We start from the raw sequence: 12,059 nt of genomic DNA on the forward strand, positions 1-12,059 counted from the left end.
AAAGAAGAATAAAATACACTAAAAACTGTTTAAAAATGAAATGCAGAGGTCAACTTACTTCCAACAGATGACACAATGGGCTTTATTCTTAAAGCGGTGCTAACTGTTAGCACGCTTGTGAAAAGCCCCTCTTCACGTGTAAAAAAAAAAAACGCACGCAAAGTCCAGTGCGCAAAACTTTGTGCGTGCACAGCACGGTGCGCGCGAAACGTCGCATCGCAGTGCGACGAAAACGGTGCACCCGATGCGCCTATAAGGGCGCGTGGGGTGTGACCTTAACATCACATGGTGCGACGTTAAGGTCGCACCCTGTACAACCTTATAGGCACATCGGGTGCGCAGTTTTCATCGCGCCGCAATGCAACGTTTCCCGTGCACGCAAAGTTTTGCACGCGATGTGATTTTTAAAAATGCCGCTAATCTACTTAGCACCCTGGTTAACACGCCCAAAAGCTTTAGGCGTGCTAAGTAGGTTAGCACCGCTTTGTGAATCGAGGCCAATGTGTCTATTTCAAACAATTTTGTTATGATGCATTACATGGGTTGAATCCCCTTCGTCAGGCAATAGGCATTTGAGCACTGAGAGAAGGTCCGCAGTTACTCTCCTAAGGGGAGTAGGTTCTGCCTAAGGAAGCAGGTTCTACCTGCAAAATGCCTCACAGTTTGGGGTCAGGTTTAATTAATCTCCCCACCTGCATTTACAGTGGTTGCCTGAGTGGTAACCTCCACACTTGCATTATTAGTATTATCAGCTGTAGGTGTTTGTCTTTCACAACATACTTTTACATACTACACCATAGTGGGCCCTGGGTTTTCCTCTCCCTCAAGTGATTTCACAATTCTAGTTCATGTTACTTTTAGGCCTCTTTTACCCTTGGTCTGTTTCATTGTGTTGAATGAAATTGTACGGGGCCTAGAACACTAAGTTCGGCAGTGATTAGTCCGGGCAGTGCAGGGCTCTGGCAGGGCCCTCTGCCACCGCTGCGTGCGGCGACGCCGATCAAGCTGTACGCGTAGCTAGCAAACTGCTAGCTGCGCGTACAGCACTTTACCGAATTTAAATCACCCCACCAGGGCTGAGATATCCTCCGAGGCGGCTTACCCCGAGCTCAGCTCGGGGTTACCGCTAAGGAGGTTAAGTCTTTGGGTTACTCATACACTTTAAACATGCTGGTGGCGGAGGGGCGACAGGGAAACCAGGAGTACCAGTGATGTACAGGTCCATCAGCGTCAGGGAGTACGTCACTAGGCAAGGGGTGGTGGTGGACATGCAGGGGAGGGGCTATGCATACAACCCTGTCGGTGCACTATGTTGCAGGGTTATATGAATGATGATTTGTGCGCTACAGTGTGATGCGATGAGGGCGGAGCAGTCTTTCATCGAACCGCAAGAGTGGTTTTGCAATTAACTTGTCCATGGCACCACGACGCAATGAGTGTAGTGTGAAAGAAACCTCAAAGTTTTCCTGTAGGTCTCTAGCGGCAGCACTGACGCAAGATCTGAAGGTTGATGGCACGAGCATTGATTTCTGCAAACACTATTCTATTATAGAATATATGTTCTATTTTTATACAGGCTTTCAGTTGTACATTTATGGCATGCTAAAGACAGCTTTAATTTATCTATTTTTTAGTCAGAGAAGAAAGATGTAATCCTCTTGGTGCCAGTCAACAGAGCCTAATCCTAAAGCATCCAACTGTTATTTTGTTTCAGTAATCCGGAAATCTTTGCAGCTCTGATTATGGAGACCAAGATTATGCAATTTATACACGTTATTCAATTTATTAAATACTGATAGGTTCATTAGGAATTCTATGTATATTACTTACGGGTTCTTAATTCTAGTCTAAATATAATGATGCTATTTTTGTATCACTGCAATAAAAACAGACATTTGTTACACATCTCTTATGATTTCAGCGAGTTTGTTATGCTCAAGTATTCAAAGTCTATAGATTTTGAATACTATTAACAGATTGTACAGGTAAGCTCTCATACTACATGGAGATGGTAAAATTGGCCAATCAAAATTGCATGTGTGTACCAAGCTTGTGGGATCGCAGCAGACACTCCTTGGAGTGGAGTTTATTGGATGGGTTGGACTCTTTTTCACCCAATAATACTAGCAAAATTTGTGGGCCAGCTGTAGGCTCAGCAGCGCCAACAGAATCCTAGCTAATCTGAAATGTACTTGTTTATCTCACAGTTTTCTGAAATAAGAAAGGACAGCACTTTCGAGAGCCAAACATTTTTGGCAAAATACATGTATATGCCATACCTCCAGTCATGTCAATCTCCCCCGCCACCACCCATCCAAACCTTCCCACACCTCCACTCACATACCCAGTCCATTCAAAGTCTTGGAACAATGCCTTTTTGTTTTAAGAGGAGTGGTTTACCAGCCAACCAATTGTGTGTTTTTTGGAGGGAATACTGCCTAATTGATTGATTGCAAATTCTGTTGTAAAAACTGGACCAAACAAATGCAGTTATTGCTGCTTTGCAGTGTCCAATTTCGATTTGCATACAAAATGCAGCAAAACTTACGTCAAATCACATAAGTCAGCATTTCATTCAACATTTCTAAAATCCTGTAATGTATGACACATGTGCAGTTATAAATTTAGGTTCAAAAACTTCATCAAATTAAAAAACAACATCTGTGGCACTTGCTGTCATGGATGAATCAAATTGCTATGCACAGCACACAGGAATGACAGGACCCAGTCACCACAGCGTGAGGAATGGTCAATCAATTGTAGTAAAATCAAGGCTCTTACGTCAGACAGGAACTGCTGGAAGCAACTGTCACTTACAAAGCAATAGCAGGCGCGAGTCTCATCGCAATTATCCCACACACCAAGAAAATACAGCAATTTCCTTTACTGGCAGCTTTTCGCTGTCTAATGAACAACAATATTTAATAGATCTAAAGTTAGTCATGCATGTTGTCAGATTCAGACAGCACTGTGTGATGAATATAAAAGTGTATAATTGGAGGGATCTTTTTTTCCTGCCTATTTTACATGAGGTGTGTGGGAGATGTCTTTCCTTATGCAGCAGACTCATTACGCAATCAATAACGGCACACACGGTCTATAAGTCTGACTAATAGGAGAGGGGATTTGTTTTGCCTTACACCTCCTCGTTGTGATAAAATCTACCAGTTATACCCTGGAAAAAGCCCAGGGGAACTTTGTGGGCTTAATACTCGGAAAGAAAACCTGGATGTGGTATTGTAGGCCAACACCATACGCCTAGTCTATAGTGTTCCTATAAACCCTTTCCAATCCTTTTTCCAGATCACCCACAGACAGGGGTGATTGGAGAAAAAGGATTGGCAGCGGAGTACCTCCTTGCACTAGAGCAGCTCTCTGCAAAATATGGCCCTCCCTGCAGTCGTGAGCAGGAAGAAAACCAAGGGTTAACACTCACCTACTCGCTGCTTCCTGCATCAGGTCCATCTATGGCCATTTTAGGAATGCGGCTGGTTATGTCCAAAGTTTGCCCAGCCCTGCACTAGAGCGAGGTGGTGACCCAGCATCAGTGGTAGGGCCGGCACCAGCTCACATGCTGTAGCTCCGCCCCCACTTGCACACGCGCCAGCGTAATTTCATTATTACAGTCTTTGAAACTTTGATCCACATAGGGGGAATACAGTGCCCCTACAACAAGCCCAAATGCGCTAATGTAATATCTTAATTACAAGGTGCAACAGCGGCAGATGGAACCAGCAGTGAACAGAGTCCGACACTTTGATATGAAGAGGATGACGCTGTGCCAGATTTCAACTGGCAACTGCGCCATCTAACGGCAGTCACTTTTTCTTATGTTAGACCATGTTCAACATTGGACCTGTAGAGAAAAAGGCCAATATCACACGTAGTCCGACATAGGATTGGAGGGTTACATAGTCCTAAAGCCCTGCATGTACAGGTAGTCCAAAGCCCTGCATGTACAGGTAGTCCAAAGCCCTGCATGTACAGGTAGTCCAAAGCCCTGCATGTACAGGTAGTCCAAAGCCCTGCATGTACAGGTAGTCCAAAGCCCTGCATGTACAGGTAGTCCAAAGCCCTGCATGTACAGGTAGTCCAAAGCCCTGCATGTACAGGTAGTCTAAAGGCCTGCATGTACAGGTAGTCTAAAGCCCTGCATGAACAGGTTTTTGTCTTTGCCAGGCCAGACAGAAGCACTGACATTCTGACATCACAGTGCTCTACAGATTAGGTTCTCAGCTACAGCGAGGGAATGTTGGGCTCAGAGGATACTTGAACTTGTCACAGTCTATCAGCTTTGAGATGATTCAATATTACTGAGTGTTGCTTATGCATGATATATTCTATTACTGAAAAGCATAGCAGAATGTTGGAAAACCACTTAAAAAAATTATGAGGTACTCCTTTGTCAAAGGATATTTGAGATGAGATTTCCAAGAACACAGAGCACTTTGCAATCAAAGAGGCAGATTTATCAAAACCAGTGCAAGAAAAAGTGAAGCAAAACAGGTGAAAAAGTGAAGTGGATTGCCAAAGGAGCGATTAGTATTGGAAATGCTCCACTTTTGCTCCATTTTGCCCAGCACTGACAGACACAGAACATTTATATCGCACTTTTCTCTGGGCGGACTCAAAGTGCCAGAACTGCAGCCACTAGGACGCGCTGTATAGGCAGTGGCAGTGTTGGGGAGACTTGCCTAAGGTCTCCTTCTGAATAGGTGCTGGCTTACTGAACAGGCAGAGCCAAGATTTGAATCTTTTTCATAAAGGGGGACATGCTGTGGAACACTGGTCTATAGACAACATTGAGCTGATCATGAGACATACTGTCAAAGGCAAATACAGGTTAGAACACCTATCACAGTGTTTGAAGGACAACTGAAGTGAGAGGGATATAGAGGCTGCTATATTTTTTTCCTTTTAAGCAATAAAGTTGCCTGGCTGTCCTGCTGATCCTCTGCCTTTAATACCTTTAGCCACAGCCCCTGAACAAGCAGATCTGACAAGATTAGCTGCATGCTTGTTTCTGGCGTTATTTAGACACTATTGCAAGCAAATAGATCAGCAGGGCTGCCAGGCAACCGGTATTGTAAAAGGGAAATATGGCAGCCTCCATATACCTCTCACTACAGTTGTCCTTTAAGCCTTGTACTCAAGGAGTAAGATAACAATGCCCTAAACCACCAATCAGCCAAGATGATCCAGCAGTTAGAATTGCTGGACAATGCACATTGGGGGTGGGGGGGGGGATTGGGGGGCTGCTGTACACACAACAGATTAAGTACAATGCAGATCTGCAGTGTAAGGACCATAAATGTGATACTAGACTCTGCCATTAACTGTATCTGGGGTATTGAGTTCTCCTGACACCCGCTGGGTGAAGTTCTTGTACCAGTTTACCCCCGCAGAACAGTTTGTGTAAACTAGTCCTAAAACCTTGTATAGGAAACGAGGGTCTTGGTGCTCGTCGTTTGAACACTGTCCATTCAGATGACCGCACAGCCGTCTGTACGACCACTTACTGAGTTTTGATCCTGATTTTTGCCATCTGCCCATCGCTTAGCTGCATGTTGCTTCCAGGAGCGTTTACCCACACTACCGTGTCTTCCTGTGGGGATGAACAGTGCCACCAAAAGCCAACAAATGTTTTCTGCAAGCTTTCAGAAAAGCATTTGGAACAAGACACTGGGCTGCCACAGGCAGCTGGTTCAGAGGTCTGTCTGCACCAGCCCTTACTCTCCAGGCAGACAGGTCACTTCAAGATGGTTTGGCAGGTATGCACAGAGTCCAGCCACTTTATTTCTATGTGCTCTTGCTTTGTGCAGCTACCTGCTCATGCCACATCGTGAGTAAGGAAAGACAGGCTCTGCTCCAAGCAAAGGATATTGCCATGGTTGAAAAGAGGAGCAAACTGAGCTTACTTGGCTGCAAACTGAAACGGAAAATGTTTTAATAACAAATTACATAAATACGTAAGCAGCACTGATATACGTTTAGGGCAATTGCACAAGTAAAATGTAATTTCCCTATAAAATTAGTGAATGTAGCCATAAACTGCAGTACTTTAGTAACTGTCATGTGTACACATGTTTAATGACTGCTTGAGAACAAATGGTATTGCACTAGGTTTAATGTGAACCTATCTAGCTTCTCAGGATTTACATACGGATAGCACTGCTCCAAGTACCAGCATCACCACATTACTGCAAGCAGTGTCCTTATCCTCAACCTCGGTTTCTGTAGGCCCCCCAGCATTACAAATCTAAAGCTAACACTGAATTGGTGGCCAAAAAGTTACACCCCTTTCTGTTATGTATAAACCAATCAGCGCACAGCTGCTACTGGATGGCAGGCAAGGTGGCTCAGAGCACAAAGTCTGGAGTCCACGCATAATTTTCATGGGCTTCAGAACTGTGAGGGTGCTGTGGACAAGACAAAGTACAGTAGACTCCCTTTAAAGTAAAACTTCCAAGGAACTTTGCTAAGTAGTTTACTATATCAGAAATTGCAATACTCAAGCACAAAGAACACTATAGCACTGTATCTTAATTCAATCAATAACTGGAAGTCATTTTTTTCTTTTCAATGCTTCAGCAAGTGAGCACAGTCAGGGTGTGGGGGTTTTGCATGCAATAATCACACAACAGCCTGCACAGGAAGCATTGGCCTCAGCAGTTAATGCTGGTACAGTACTTATAAGTGTGCTCCTCTGTCCACATTTCTGTGCAGCCTGGATGATACTGTAGTGTTGCAGCCATGCACATGCAAGTCACATATGACAGAAAATTCCCTCAGTAATTAGGCAGCAGCTTACACAGCAAGGAAGTATAGGTTCCCCCGGCTGGTGTGTGCAGAGTAGCGTGCAGATAGCGGGCAGGCTACAGGTAGCTGCCAGCCAACCCACACACTGACCACGGTTAATGGGACTCCGACTGACAAATGGTACATGCACCTGTCTACTTTCCACTATAGCCGTATACAGAATACCGCAGGGGCCCAAATAAAACAGGTGCACTATAACAGAGAAGTTCTATTATATCAAGGTTTGCTATACAAGGGGTTACGTCCATATACTTATAATGGTGCTTGGTAAGGACCTGGACATTTAGTTTACTATACCCAAAGTTTTACTATATCAGAGTTAACTATAACGAGATTATACTGAACAACAAACATACTTGTATGCACCTTTGTATATTGAGGGCACTAGCAAATGCAGACTCCAGACAAGGCAGCTAGCATGAAATTAGGGAAGGAAATGAGTTATGTTGATCATGTTCATTTAAAAAAAAAAAGTGTGTGAAGTCCCTGGTGAAAATCCAGTCTCTGGTTTATTAAATAAAGCTGTGATCCCATGACTAAATAAACATTTTTTTTATGCAAATGGAGATTAGAGAAAGTATTTCTAAAATATTTCCGTCCTGGACTTTCTCTCACGCAGCATTATCGCGGATGCCTTCATGCAGTGTTCATTGCTGATTGTCAACAGCATATTTACTGTCATCATATTGGTCAAGGAGTACTTCAAATACTGCTCCCTTGGATTTCAACAGTTTCTCGATAATCTTCCTAATGCTGTCCACATAACTAGATACCACAAGCTGGTACTGTACAACACTTCAGACATACACACGTCACAAAAAAAGCATACTGTGATTATACTAGATTTACATAGAACTCTATAAATCTCATCTTTTCTCAACGAAAACCAATGTGCCCATACAGATTGAAATTTGTGGCTCAAAAGAAAGAAAACTTTATCACGGACCTTGGATGAAGAATCAGGTAACTACACCAAAAGTTTTGAAACTGGAGTTTTAACCACTTAAGCCCGAAGGGTTGAAATTTTTTTACATCCGGGCAACTTTCACCCCCCATTCATTTGCCAATAACTTTATCACTACTCATCACAATTAATTGATCTATATCTTGTTTTTTCCGCCACCAATTAGGCTTTCTGTGGGTGGTATATTTTGCTAAGAGCCACTTTACTGTAAATGCATTTTAACAGGAAGAATAAGAAAAAAATGGAAAAAATTCATTATTTCGCAGTTTTCAGCCATTATAGTTTTAAAATAATACATGCCTCCATAATTAAAACTCACGTATTGTATTTGCCCATATGCCCCGGGTATTTCACCGTTAAAATTATGTCCCTATCACAATGTATGGCGACAATATTTTATTTGGAAATAAAGGTGCATTTTTTCCGTTTTGCGTCCATCACTGTTTAGAAGCCCATAATTTATTAATTCATATTGATATACTCCTTTGACATGCATATTTAAAAAGTTCAGACCCTTAGGTAACTATTTATTTTTTTTTTTTTATTAATATTGTAATTTTTTTTTTTTTTTAATTTAAACTTGTATGTGGGTATTTTTTGGTGTGGGAGGTAAACAGGGGTTTTTTTTAATATATTTATATGTTTATTTGTAATTTTTTTATCTTTTTAGGTGCAATTTGCTATTTGGCCACAAGATGGCCAGAATCAAAAAGTCCTGGGAGCGATCGATCTCGCTCCCAGGCAGAAGAAAGGAGCCCAGAGCTCAGAAAAGCCGCAGCGTCTGAAGAGATGCTGTCGGCTTTTCTCCGGGGGGGGTCCGATCAGCGAAAGGGATTTATAATCCCTTTCACTGATCGGTGGGCTAACGGGCGGCAGCGGGGGCGCGCACGGGGGGGCCCGCGGGAGCGCGCGCGACCCGCGGGAATGCGCGCAGCCCAACTGGACGAGAAATCTCGTCCAGTTGGGCTTAAGTGGTTAAAGAGACACTGAAGCGAAAAAAAATATATGATATAATGAATTGGTTGTGTACTATGAATAATTACTAGAAGATTAGCAGCAAAGAAAATATTCTCATATTTTTATTTTCAGGTATATAGTGTTTTTTCTAACATTGCATCACTCTATAATATGTCCAGATTACACAACACTCAGCATTCAAAATGAGTCTTTCAGAGCAGTCTGTGAAGTAATAAACTCTTCTCTAGCAGAGGAAAAGTAAACAGTTCAATAACAGTTCAGATAATAAAAGTCAGATAACAGCCCTCTCCACGACCAAGTTGGTCGGAGAGCTTAATAGCTTTTTTTGCATAGAGATAACAACTGGAGTTTCTCAACTCTTCCTGCACTGGAAACAATTAGACTGATGTATCTGATCTTAATGTTTTTTTTCTTAGCTGTACTGCACATACAAATCATAATATCATTTTTTTTTCGCTTCAGTGTCTCTTTAAATGGAGGCAAAACACTTGTTTGCTAATCAAAAAGCATCAGTTTATTCTTAAACAAAATTCTTCAGGTTCATACAGATCAAGGATTCACATGCAACTTCACATGCCTAGTACCAATATAATGACCTGACACGTGTTTCACCATAAACCTCTGCTTCCTCAAAAGCATGCTAAATAACATATACATTTGATTCCTTGAAGGGGTTCTGTGGCCCTTTTTCAAAATGCAATTTAGCGTCCCTGGCGGTCTATTAAAACCGCCAGGATGGCGGCGCAGCACTTTAAAAAAAATTTTTTAATCACGTAGCTAGCCTAGCGCTAACTACAGGATAGCCGCTGTACAGCGGCATCCCCCCACCCCTTCCGATCGCCTCCGGCGATCAGAGCAAGCAGGAAATCCCATTCAGAACGGGATTTCCTGTTTGGCTTCCCCCGTCGACATCATCCATGTCATGGTGTCTGGGGGAGTCCCGATCCACCCCTTAGCGCAGCCTGGCGGTGATTGGCCAAGCTGCGCAAGAGGACTCGGGGGGGGGGGGGGGGCCTCTAACGTGGCGGGTAGCGGCGAATCGGCATCTACACGCAGCTAGCAAAGTGCTAGCTGCGTGTAACAAAACAAAAATTGTGCAAATCGGCCCACCAGGGGCTGAGAAATCCTCCACAGTGGCTTAGCCCGAGCTTAAATGAATACATATGTTCCTTTCAAAAAGTACTAATCTTTTTTTCCCTGTCTCCTGTAGAAACAGCTGTGCTGTCTCTCTCCTGCTCCTTTCTAATTATTCGTCTAGTTAGACGAATATTGTGCTGCAGGAAGAGGCAGAAAATACAGCAGCTGTTCCTCTCTGCTCTCAGCCTCTCCCTCCCCCTGCTGCAGTCATCTGATGAGTTATCCCTGACCTTTCTGCAAGCTCCAGACAGCAGGGGGAGGGAGATCTGCCTCCTGTGGCTTCAGCCACAGTTATTTATTGGCATCGGGAAGTGGCAAAAATAGGAGAAATGAAGAGGGGGAATAATGGGGAAACAGTAATAGGTTTATTTTAATGTGCTGTAAATTCACCACAGATCTTCTTTAAAGCGGAAAAAAACTTCTTATGTATCTGTGATGCCAACACCAACAGCACTCCATGTTGATTGTGTCCGTCCTCAGTGTAGAATCAGGTAGCTGCAGCATGGTAGTTTGGGTGGCTGCAGTCATCTCGAACGTCATCAGGTATGTGGCAGTGATAGTGATCGAGCAGCTACACATCTCATATCCACAGCAAACACGGCTATCTTTTTAAGAAATCTTGATCAGTCCTTTAGAATGTAATATCGCAAGGGCAGGAACCACCACCTGCCGTTTCTTGTTTCTGCTGTAATTCACCATGTAAACAAGAACCAGATTGGTGTGGTCTCAAACCATACATCTACTATGTACGTTTTGTACTTGTATTGCTGGATGTCCTGATTGTACAGTGCTTAGAACTTCTCATGTATCTACACAACCCACTATTTGTTTTGTACCATGTACAGTGCTATGGAAGATGTTTAGACTATATATTTATATCAATAATAATAATGTCTAACATGTAAGTGTCTAGCTTAATTCCGTTTATAGCACATACAATTTATCTTATTTAAGGACATAAAGTTCATATTTAAATATACATGAGTGTTTTGCTATAGGAGATGTAGAATGCAGAGCAGTGGCATTAGAATGTGACGGTTTTAAACATTCGACTGTATGAGCAGAAGTTCCGGTTTTGCTAAAAACTCCCGGCTGCTTGCAAGGGGAACATAGTTTACCATCACTGCACAACTCCTGTAGTAATCACCCCAACACATCACAGATGGTAAATCCGTCACATCAGACACTGACCTTTAACAAGTAAGACAACATCTGTGTGCCATAATGAGCATTACCACTACTTGGAAGCCCCAACCATCACTTGGATGCTACTCCCTGAACAGCTTTCACATATTGCATCATATCTGCAGCCACAAACAGAAGGGGATGCAAGCAGCTATACTCATTTAGCTTCCAATTTGGATGTTTATGTTGGACTGATAGTGGCCATATGTTCAAAGTTTAGAACATTTTATTCATAGTCTATGATAAGCACCATTCACTACTGTGATAAACACAACACAGTTTAAAAAAAACCCACGACAACAAAATGTTCCTGTGCACACAATTGTTATCTTCAACACTAAAATAGAAAAAAAAAGCCAGTAGTTCTGCACAGGTGCAAAACACTTCCGTCTGCAGGAGCACAGCCGGGCCGCGCATGCGCACAAGAACTGGCCGAAATGGTGGAGGTGCCCACGGGAGAACGGAGCGGCCAGGAAGGAAAACCACAGACCGCATGAAGCTGGAGAAAGCCCCAAGTATAAATAAATACTGTTGAACCTACCATCTCGGGTACACTAAGGTTTTTCTCCTGAATTCTCTCCTAGGTTATATGTTCACACCTTGTCAATAAAATGCCTTCTAAACCACCAGCAAGCAAGAAAATACTTTGCAATTGAAAAGTACCAAAAGGTAGATGAACTAGTGCTGTCAAAATTATGTAAAGTGCTGTACAGTTATTTTAAACATGGGCTAATGAAAATTTCTCCCAGGATATGCCTTAAAGGACAACTGAAGAGAGCGGTATATGGAGGCTGCCATGTTTATTTCCTTTTAAGCAATACCAGTTGCCTGGCAGCCCTGCTGATCCTCTGCCTCTAATAATATTAGCCATAGCCCCTGAACAAGCATGCAGCAGATCAGGCGTTTCTGACTGTAAAGAGACCCCGTAACAAAAATTGCATCCTGTTTTTTATCATCCTACAAGTTCCAAAAGCTA

General features: G+C 42.9%; 2 protein-coding genes across 4 annotated transcripts in view; one reads left to right on the top strand and one right to left on the bottom strand.

Annotated features, from left to right (window-relative positions):
- FAM13C (family with sequence similarity 13 member C) overlaps window positions 1–12,059 on the top strand; it is a 508,143-nt gene that overhangs the window by 484,584 nt on the left and 11,500 nt on the right. The window contains exon 23 of the transcript XR_011024565.1: window positions 7,723–7,782. The gene's annotated coding sequence lies outside the window, so the exon portion shown is untranslated. The remainder of the gene's footprint in view (window positions 1–7,722; window positions 7,783–12,059) is intronic.
- Window positions 1–12,059, bottom strand: part of PHYHIPL (phytanoyl-CoA 2-hydroxylase interacting protein like) — a 301,123-nt gene that overhangs the window by 92,323 nt on the left and 196,741 nt on the right. The window lies entirely within an intron of this gene.

This window comes from Hyperolius riggenbachi, chromosome 10 (assembly GCF_040937935.1).
Source record: "Hyperolius riggenbachi isolate aHypRig1 chromosome 10, aHypRig1.pri, whole genome shotgun sequence".
NCBI lineage: Eukaryota > Metazoa > Chordata > Amphibia > Anura > Hyperoliidae > Hyperolius > Hyperolius riggenbachi.